We start from the raw sequence: 9,926 nt of genomic DNA on the forward strand, positions 1-9,926 counted from the left end.
AAGAAGAAGAAGAAGAAGAAGAAGAAGAAGGAAAGAAAAAAGAAAGAAAGAAAGAAAGAAAGAAAGAAAGAAAGAAAGAAAGAAAGAAAGAAAGAGAAAGGAAATAAATATAGTTTAGATTTCTAGAGATGCAGGGATTCCCTAAGCCAATTACTTTTTGTTGACCTTCACCTTGACCTCTGAGGACAGCTGTCCACACCCTCCAGGTCTCCCTACCCATACTTTGCCTTTCCACACCGATATCCAAGGGCAAAATACGTGCTGAAATCTGACCCTAGATGAAGGTGACCCAGCTTTAGGAGGTTTGCATACAATTCTAGGAAGGTGGTGAGGATGTACAGGAGTGAACACAAGGATGAGGGAGCTGCTGAGCACCGAGAGCATGAGCAGGGACAGGGACAGTGAGCTAACAAGCGAATACCTAATAATGTCCGGGACAGACACCTCAGGGTTGGAGTGAGTTAACCCCAGAAACCACAAGCACCTTTGGATAGCCAACTTAAATTCAATGGTCAGATGTCTTCCATCTGTCTGACCACCAATCACATCTCTCTGTTCTTAACTAGCTCATCTCCCAAAAGGTCCCTACCTCAGGCTGAGGAGAGTTCCTTCCTTCACAAATGTGAGGTCATTCACTGTCTCCTACAGAAAGCTGCCCAGGACACATCATGCACAAAGGGTAGATGGAGGAAAGAGTGAGTATGTAGGGCAGTCAAAACTATCTTAGAAGCTGGTGCTGGTGGAGGAGGGGTATGTCAGAGAAAGTTGAGCAGACAGCTGCTGAGCCTTGGTAGGAGATTCTGGGCATCTTGACACCATGGACAATTCATTCTAGCCCCGGACTGGGAGAAGATATTTTAGTGTTTTATTTTACTTAAAATGTACTCTAGCAAGGAGTGGGTGGCATCCCAGCAGAATTAAAGAGAGGAAGAAAGCAGGTAGATCTCTGTGAGTTCAAGACTAGTCTGGTCTACATAGCAAGTTCCAGGCCAGCCAAGGCTACTTAGTGAAGCCCTATATCAAAAAAAAAAAAAATATGTTCTGATAAGCTGAAAAATTAGAATAGATTTAGGACAATTTTTAAGTCCATCATGTAGACTCAAAAATAAAATAAAGGACTAAGGTTTTTGTACAACATACTTCTTCTGGAGCCCTGGCGGAGAATGTCTGCTTCATCCCTGCCCAGATAAAGGGACTGGAGTAGATAAGGGGTTAAAAGGTAGCATAAATTGGCCATCTCACATCCTGTTCACTTGGCAGTATCTTATTCACTCCATTGAGGGTAAAATGAAATACAGTGGTTTGCTTTGTTTTTTACTCTCCTTGTGGCAGCCAAAAGGGATACTGTCTTGTTCCCTGACAGCAGTGTTCCCTGTGCAGGCCCAAGTCTGGATCCACTACTGGGGCAGGGAAGGGGGCACCCCACTTGGGATTTATAAGCATCCTTCAAGCATCAGTCTTACTTCCTCCTCCATAAAAACTCCAGTAGGGACCCTCAAAGTCCAGATCCCATTTACGGCCCACCATCATATTTGCCCGTCCTTTTGTGTATGAGTTCTAAGCCTCCACGTCAGCTCACGGCCACAGAACAATGCAGAAGTTCCTTAGAAACATAATATACATTCTACTTTGTCTTATCTGAATATCTGTGACTAAACTATGTGCCAAAACCCCTGTATCCCACTAAGAGTCATCATCGTACCTCCTGGTTCCTTGCAGCAACAGTTCTGTTCCCCTTTGGGTGATATCCCACTGTGTATCTGACACTCCCTCACAGTCCTTCCACCAATTACTCAATCTGCTTACAAGTCAGTAGACCAGTTTCCTCCTGTGATATAGAAATGCCACCACTCCCAGGGCATTATTCAGTAAATGCCTCGGGAGGGGACATCTTTTGAAGTTCTAAACATGAGATCTGACTCACTCCAACCCCTAAATGAAAAATTATAATCACCGATTAAGCTACCTGACAAAGCATCCACATCTGGCCACATCTCTTTCAAATTTCATAAAAGGAATTTTTTCCTTTGTTTCTTCTTTGAAACATAGTCTTGCTATGTAGCCCAAGCTGTACTTAAAATATTAGCCATCCTACTTTATCCTTCCAAGTGCTGGAATTGCACGGGTACCTAGTTATAAATGGAACTTGTATCTCTCCAGGGTATAATACAACAACATCAAGTCAGACAGCTAAAAAGGAGAGTCACCTCCCTCACTGAAGGTACTTCTTTTAAATTGTCCTTACCAGAGACCCTTGTTCCATAGCTGTCTACTAAGTAGTGTGTGCCTTGAGACCACAGGTTTTGCTCTCAGATTCAGAAGTAGTTCAAGGATCACCATCTGTGCCTAATATACCAACACAGGGTATCCTCTAACATGCCAGTACAGGCCTTCTCTGACAGCTCTACATGGTCCTGAAGTATGCTGAACTCAGGGTGAGCACACCACTGGTCTTATTATGTGGGCCACTCCTTGGTTCTCCCAATTGGTTCCTCATTTTAACTCACACCCCATCTTAGATCACTAGCCCCAGCTATCCCTTTTAGTCTCCTTAGTTCTGGGCCATTGTTCCTTTTCCATCCTCCCTCCTCTAATGGCCTATTCCTCATCTTAATTTGCTGTTGTTATTTCTTTCTTTTTGAGACTCACCCTGTAATGGCTATCTCGGAGCTCACTATGTAGTTCTACCTGACTGGCCTTTGAACTCACAAAGATGTGTCCAGAGTAAGGATGATACAGTTATGAAGCCTTAGTGCTGCTGAGGGCATGAGTGTCAGTCCCAAGCTCATTACCAGCACCTGTATTCTGAACAGTCACACGCAGTTCATGGCAAGCTCAAACCCTCTGAGCATGTTGTGCCTGGGCTGTGGGGAAACCAGAGTCCTCCTACCCTACTCTAACCGAGCAATCACTAAAACTACTTTGTTCAGAGCCTAGGTCAGGCCACTTTCATGGTCACATGATCTGACACCTGTGTCACTAGGGGAGTCCTTTGGGCTAGAGTAGAGTGAAGTAAGAGAGGTCAAAATTCCAGTGATGGAGATAAATAATATTTTCCATAATATTTAAGACACCAATGATATAAAAGATCCAGAACAGACAAAATGTCACAATTAAATATAGAGAAAAGATACATATTTAATACGGGTCTTCAACACACTTATGACAAAACCGAAATTAGTGGGAGTACTTAGCAAAGTGACTATAATAGACCTTTTTAAATGTCCATTTCCACCACCAGACACAAAAGGAAAAGTAGTATATTCTAATTGTAAAATACAAGAGCCCTCAGATGCTATCCTGCCTTGAAATGCATAGTCTTTGGTATCTGTACCTGGACTGTTCCTATACTGGCTGTCATGCCTAGGTATTGGTTGAGACACTCAATGCAAAACCGCAACATGTCAGATAAGAAGTTGACATCTGGGGACTAGAAAAATGGCTCAGTAGTTAAGAGTACTGGTTGCTCCTCTAGACGACCCAGGTTCAATTCCAACACCCACATGGCAGCTGTGGGTTACAACTGTCTGTTTCAGGGGATCCATGGCACCAGGTATGCACATGGTGCACATATATATGCATGCAGGATAAAATACTCAAAAACATAAAAAATCAAATGGAAGTTGCTATCTAGACACTAGAAAGGTAGTTAATAGTACTTTTTGCTCTTGCAGAGGACCCAGGGTCAGTTTCCAGCACTCACTGAGTAGCTCCCAACCATCTATAACTCCAGTTCTAGGGGATTCAATGCCCTCTTCTAACCTCTGCAAATACCAGGCATGCACATGGTATACATGCCTACATGCAAGCAAAACATTCATAGACATAAAATAAGTACCTCTAAAATATTTTTTTAAAGAGGTTAGCATCTGACCTCCAGGTATGGATGCCCTATGTTTCTCTACCTTGACTCCCAGCTCTGATGCCACCTGCTCTGGAGAGCTGGTCTCAGACAAAGCAATTCAGTGGGAAGTTGTAGAATTAGGAGGTTGGTGACCAAAACTATGATCATAAATGTATGCACTATCCCCAAGCTCAGGAGTGTCCCTGGGAAGCAGTCACATCTATCACACCTTCTGGGCAGGCACTAGGAAGGGGGCATCGTCTTCTACATTTATGAAGATAAAAATAAAATGTCAGCAGACCTCATAGACCCCTGCATCAGAATTCACTACCCAACTTTGGAGACTCTGATCTCACCCGGGCCCAGACAGGGAAAATGAGTAACAGGTGCCAACATACATGACTGAGTCCAAGTAGAACACTAAAGTTGGGGAGATGCCTGAAAGGTGGGAATCTACCATCACATGAAGTTTTATATATTCAGTCATTCTTTTTACTCTAACTAAAAAAACTGACTAGGTGGTCCTGGTTCCCATCTAGACTCTGAACCACCCATGCCCAAGCTCTTACTTTGTTGTATCTGCACAGGAAATGTTTCTCAGTTCTGCAGCTGCTGGTCTTGTCTTCCTGTGTCCACCTCTGGGTCAGAAGTTTGCCCCGGAATTCATTTTCTGAGGGTTTAAAAGAACAGAGGTTCAGAAAAGGGAACTATGACAAATATCAGTCAGGCAGACCCCAAGAAGAGAAAAGAGAAAAAATGTAAGATACTTTTTAACATAGCATTTATACAGTCTCTGAAATATATCTGACAGACAAATTCACGGCTTATGGTTGTTCTGGGGTGAAATGCTTCGAAGGCAGAGGTTCTACACCACAGTCCCACCTCTGGTGGCTACTTTACACATGTGTCACCAAGTGTAGACATCCATATACAAGGCTATTTCAAGCAAGGGCACTAGTGTAACTCATATGAGACCTACCTTGAAAAAAAAGCTGACATTGAAGAATTTTGAAAATTAGATGACCAATGAATAATTGCTCAACCATAATTGCATCTATTATTATCCCAAAAGAATGTGCAACCCAGATTCATTTGCTTAATAAACACACATTATACCATTCAACTTCTCAAGAGTATGCTGACTGAGGAAAGTGAAGTCCATCCAGTGGGCCTGATCAGCTCTGATAACACTACCACTCACAATGAGCCCTGGGCCCCCATCAGCCCTCATTGCTTGTTTTTGGTGTCTTTTCTCTTGATTTTTATTTCTCTCCAAGGCAATGGCTATAGTTAATATTTAATTCTCATAATTCATATAAATTCACACATCTAAGCAGAAACTGAACAAACACATCAGCTGGACATGACAAAGAAATACATTATGTACCTATTCCCTGAACGTCATTCCCTGTCTCCATGACAACCTGCTTTCTATGCTGCAGAGTTTCAAAGGAAGGTCATTAGTAACCAACAGTAAAAACAGGAAATGAATATTTCTACACTCATCTCCTTCTCCTTGGAATTATGTTTAAATTTTGCTAAAGGCAGATCAAGTACATGTTATCATAAACATTATATTCCCCATCGTTATCCCATATTTTTGGTGGGGTGCATACCCAAAGCTGTTTTCATCCAGAATTCTACCTCTTGGCCCTAGTAACTCTGTGTCTTAACCAGAGCATCCTCTTCTTCCTTGTAAATAGCTTCATCCCCTTAAAGAGTACAGGTTCCCTTCATGAGCCAAGACAAAGAAGGAATTAGATGTAGTTGCCAAAGGTACAATGTCTTCAAAGAAACAGTAAGCCTATAGGACTTGGCACATCCTATATTCATATACCTACTATATGCCTTTCTCTCCTTAAACTTTGAGTTCCATATATGGAAATGCTGAGGACAGGCTTCTCTTGACCATAAAGAAGTTTCAGAATCTTTCCCACAATTTAAAGTCTTTGAGTCCCATCTATAGAAGGAGATTAATGGTCATCACCACTGAGCAGGTACCAGGTACCTTTTAGTGCAGGTATACCTACACACACACACACACACACACACACACACACACACACATATATATCCTTGAGCCTTGTATCAGGAACTGTAGTCTCACACTTGGGCACCCAGAGCACCACTAGGCAACTGACACCATCAACATGAGGTATCTAAGAATGGGATCCATGCAGAAGAGGCCAGGCAGCGTTGACCCATTGGGAAGAATACATAGTTAGAAAATTCCACACTTGAACAGTCAAGAATTATACCAGCTATTAGGTACTCTTCATGGGCACTGACATATAAGGGTTATCATGTGTCCCCACTGTAATATTAGGGAACTGGGAGACAACAGGACTGTGAAGTGCTCTGGGTTCTGATTCTGACTATCTGGCTCAAGAAAGATGCTACAGAAGCCGGTGCACTGGCTTGTTCATGAGGATCAATCGAAACTATTGTTATTTTGGCATACACAAATATGTGAGGCAACTGGGGCATGGCTCAATGCCAGTTGGAAGGGAGTGCTTAAGGTCTATGCTATGAAAGGTGTTCAGGAAACTACCTATACTGAAGTTGCTCCTGTAGGTCTCTTCTGCTTCTCAAAAGATAACAGACATAACCTGCATACATATCAGAAAAAGGACCTGCAATGCTCTATGTGATGATAGATAAGCAGTATGCTGTATTTCTCCAACCTCATCATTCCTAAGAATTTGGAAATCGGCCTTCTGGGGTTCTCTATCATGTTTAGCCCAAGAACTACTACTGTTTTAAGCCAACCTGAGATACCATATCAACATGGCAAAATACCAAGATCTTAAAAAAAAATCATCCACTCCCTAAAGGGTGGCTCTTATCAATCAGTGGTCTTTCCTTTTACCCACTAGAAACAGAGCACATGGTTCAGCAAAATGCTGACACCCAGGTTAAAACTTCGTATAAAAGGACCTGAAATCAGCATGACACAATCTTGCTTCCTTTGTCCAAAAAGTTTTTTGAAACAATAAGTCATCAGTGTGAGGTTCTGTTATGGTCCCTTTATCCACCCTAGGACCTACATATGGCCAAGTCCTGCCCTATCGACTTTTCATGCTATATCCTTAGTCTACTGTATAAAATCTCACACTAAGTCGAACAGCATGCATGACCAACCAGTCTAAGGAGAACCCTACCCAATATAAATCCATCTGACTATTGATGCCACCTATTCCTCTAAAGTATCAAACCTTTTTTCCCACTCTTCATCAGGCTGAGGCAGGAGAATATGTAAAACACTTCACTCTTCTTCCTGTCACAGCCTTCCCAGAGATTGTGTGCCTCCAAAGGCGTGTGGTGCTCCTGCATGCATAGTCAACCTCTCCTGGTCTCCCAGGCAGACCTCAGAAGCCCTTTTCTTTCCCCTTCCCACCCTTTCCACAAAATCTGCTGATGCCCATGTGACAAAGCTTTCTGAATCTCACTGGGACTGCTTCTGATCTCTCCAAATGTATTTTATGTATTTTTATTTTTGTTAGTTTGTTTGTAAAAATTGACAAAATGAATATAAAATCCACATGGTAATTTAAGGAATATAGAATAACCAAAACAAATTTTTAAAGAACAAAGTTGGAGACCTCACACTTCTCTGTTTCAAAACTTACCATAAGACTAGAATTAACAAGATAATATAGTGTCCCCACGGGATAAACATGTAGATAAGTGAGATAGACTCAAAGGTAAAAAAGTAAACTTTGCATTTTTATCAGTAGATATTAAACAATGGCACTTGAATAGTTTAGTGGGAAGAAAAGTCTTTTTAACAAATGTACCGAGACTAATGGCATCCAAAAGAATGAAGCTAGACCTCATACACTGAAAAAAAAAATGCAGCTCACAATATATCATAGATCTACTTAAAAGACTAAAATTTTTAGAAACCCTAAGAGAAAACCCTCTTGACTTTGGATTAGACAACTATTTATTTATTGCATACAACACTAAAGTAATAAACCAAAATCATGCATGGTGGCACATACTTATATCCCAAGACTATGAAGGCTGAGGCAGAAGAATCACAAGTTCAAGGTCATCTGGGCTACAAAGGAAAACCAAATCTCAAAAAAAAAAAATGGTATAGGTCTGAAGAGAAGGCTCAGGGATTAAGATTGCTTGGTATTCTTACAAAGCGTCTGGGTTCCATTGCTGGTGTCCACATGGCAGTTAACAACTATCTGTATGTAACTCCAGTTCCAGAGGATCTAAGGTCCTCTTCTGGCCTCTGAAAGCACTGCAGGCACGAGCTACACAGACACATGCAGACAAAACATTCATACATATAAAATAAAAATAAACAAAATTTTAATTGAGATATATTAGACTTTTTCGTGGCCAGTTTTGTTAGTGTTCTCTGAGAGGAGGGAACCACAACTGAGAGACTGGCTTGTAGCCAACCTGTGGGGCATCTTCTTAGTTAGCCATTGGTGTGGATGGGGCCACTTCTGGGCAGGTGTCCTGGGATGTATAACAAAGCAAACGGAACAAACCGTGGAGAGCAAGGCAGTAAGTGGCACTCTTCCATGGCCTCTGTTTCAGTTCTTGCCTCCTGGTTCCTGTTTGGGTTTCTGCCCTGACTTCTATCAGTGATGTGAAGTAACCTGAAGAGTTGTAAGATGGAGCAAACCCTTTACTTCCCAAGCTGCTTTTAGTCATGTTGTTTTATCACAACAATAAAAATTTACTAAGACAGGTTTCATCAATGTTTAAAATATTTGTCTTCAAATCATATTGTCAATGAAATTCTCCTAGACTACAAGAAGATACTTGCAAATCGCATGTTTGATGAAGGATTTATGCCGAGAATAAAAAACTCTTACAACTCTTAAATAAAACAAATGGATCACTTAAAAATTCAAAGAATTTGAAAAGACATTTCTCCAAAGACAATATATAAATGGATAATATGCATTATTACAATGGACCTCAACATCTTGTCATGAGTTAAAAGCAGATCAGCTGTGAGAGTATCAGTTCACTCTCACTACGATGGTTAGAACAAATTTAAAGCCAGACAAGTACAAGTTATGATCTGTAAGATTGGAATCTCCATTGTTGCCAATGGAAATGTAAAATAGCAGTCACTTTGAAAAAATTCTGGCAACTTTAAGGTGTATTTTTTTAAGATTTTTTTTTATGTGTATGTGTGTTTTACCTGCATGTGTATCTGTGCACCATGTACATGCCTGGTGCCCACAGAGTTCAGAAAAGAACGTCAGATCCCCTGGACTTTGTGTTAGGAATGGCTGTGGGCTACCATGTGGGCTCTAGGAGCCTAACCCAGGTCCTTTGCAAGAGTAACAAGTGCTCTAAATCACCCACCATCTCTCCAACCCCAATTATAAAGATGTAAAATGTAGTTACCACCTGACACGTGACAATTCTGTTCCTAGATATCTGTGGTGACTTGAGTAAGAACAGCCACTATAGGCTCATATGTTTGAATGCTTAGTCAACAGGGAGTGACTAGAAAGATTAAAAGATAAGGCATTGTTGAAGGAAATATGTCATTGGGGTGGGCTTTGAGGTTTCAAAAGCCCAAAACAGGCCTAGGCCCTCCCTCTTTGCCTACAGATTGGGATTTAGCTCCCAGCTACTACTCCAGAGTCTACTGCGGGTCACCTTACTCCTTACCTTGATGATAGTGGGCTTAACTCCTAAACCTGCAAGCAAGCCCCAAATTAAATGCTTTCTTTCCTAAGAGTTGCCTTGGTCATGGTGTCTCTTCACAGCAACAAAACAGGAACAAACACAATATCTACCCAAGAGGCATGAATAATGCAAAACATGATCACATGGCATTTGTCAATAAAAAATAATAGTGTGCTCATATACTCTACATGTGGGCAAATCTTCAAAAAATGATCAGTAAAAGAAGTCAGACACATACACACACACACACACAAAAGAAACAGATGTGCAGAACAGGCAAGTCCTTAGATTAAGAAAATAGACCCAGCCGGGCAGTGGTGGCGCAGGCCTTTAATCCCAGCACTTGGGAGGCAGAGGCAGGCGGATCTCTGTGAGTTCGAGACCAGCCTGGTCTACAGAGCTAGTTCCA

At 41.5% G+C, this 9,926-nt stretch overlaps 1 protein-coding gene across 3 annotated transcripts in view; it reads right to left on the minus strand.

Annotated features, from left to right (window-relative positions):
- The window catches only part of Myt1 (myelin transcription factor 1), a 62,624-nt gene that overhangs the window by 41,584 nt on the left and 11,114 nt on the right, over positions 1-9,926 (minus strand). For all 3 annotated transcript variants that reach the window (XM_026787150.1, XM_013352217.2, XM_026787151.1), the window contains exon 2: positions 4,414-4,514. The gene's annotated coding sequence lies outside the window, so the exon portion shown is untranslated. The remainder of the gene's footprint in view (positions 1-4,413; positions 4,515-9,926) is intronic.

The sequence above is a fragment of the Microtus ochrogaster genome, linkage group LG8, assembly GCF_000317375.1.
Source record: "Microtus ochrogaster isolate Prairie Vole_2 linkage group LG8, MicOch1.0, whole genome shotgun sequence".
Classification (NCBI taxonomy): Eukaryota; Metazoa; Chordata; class Mammalia; order Rodentia; family Cricetidae; genus Microtus; species Microtus ochrogaster.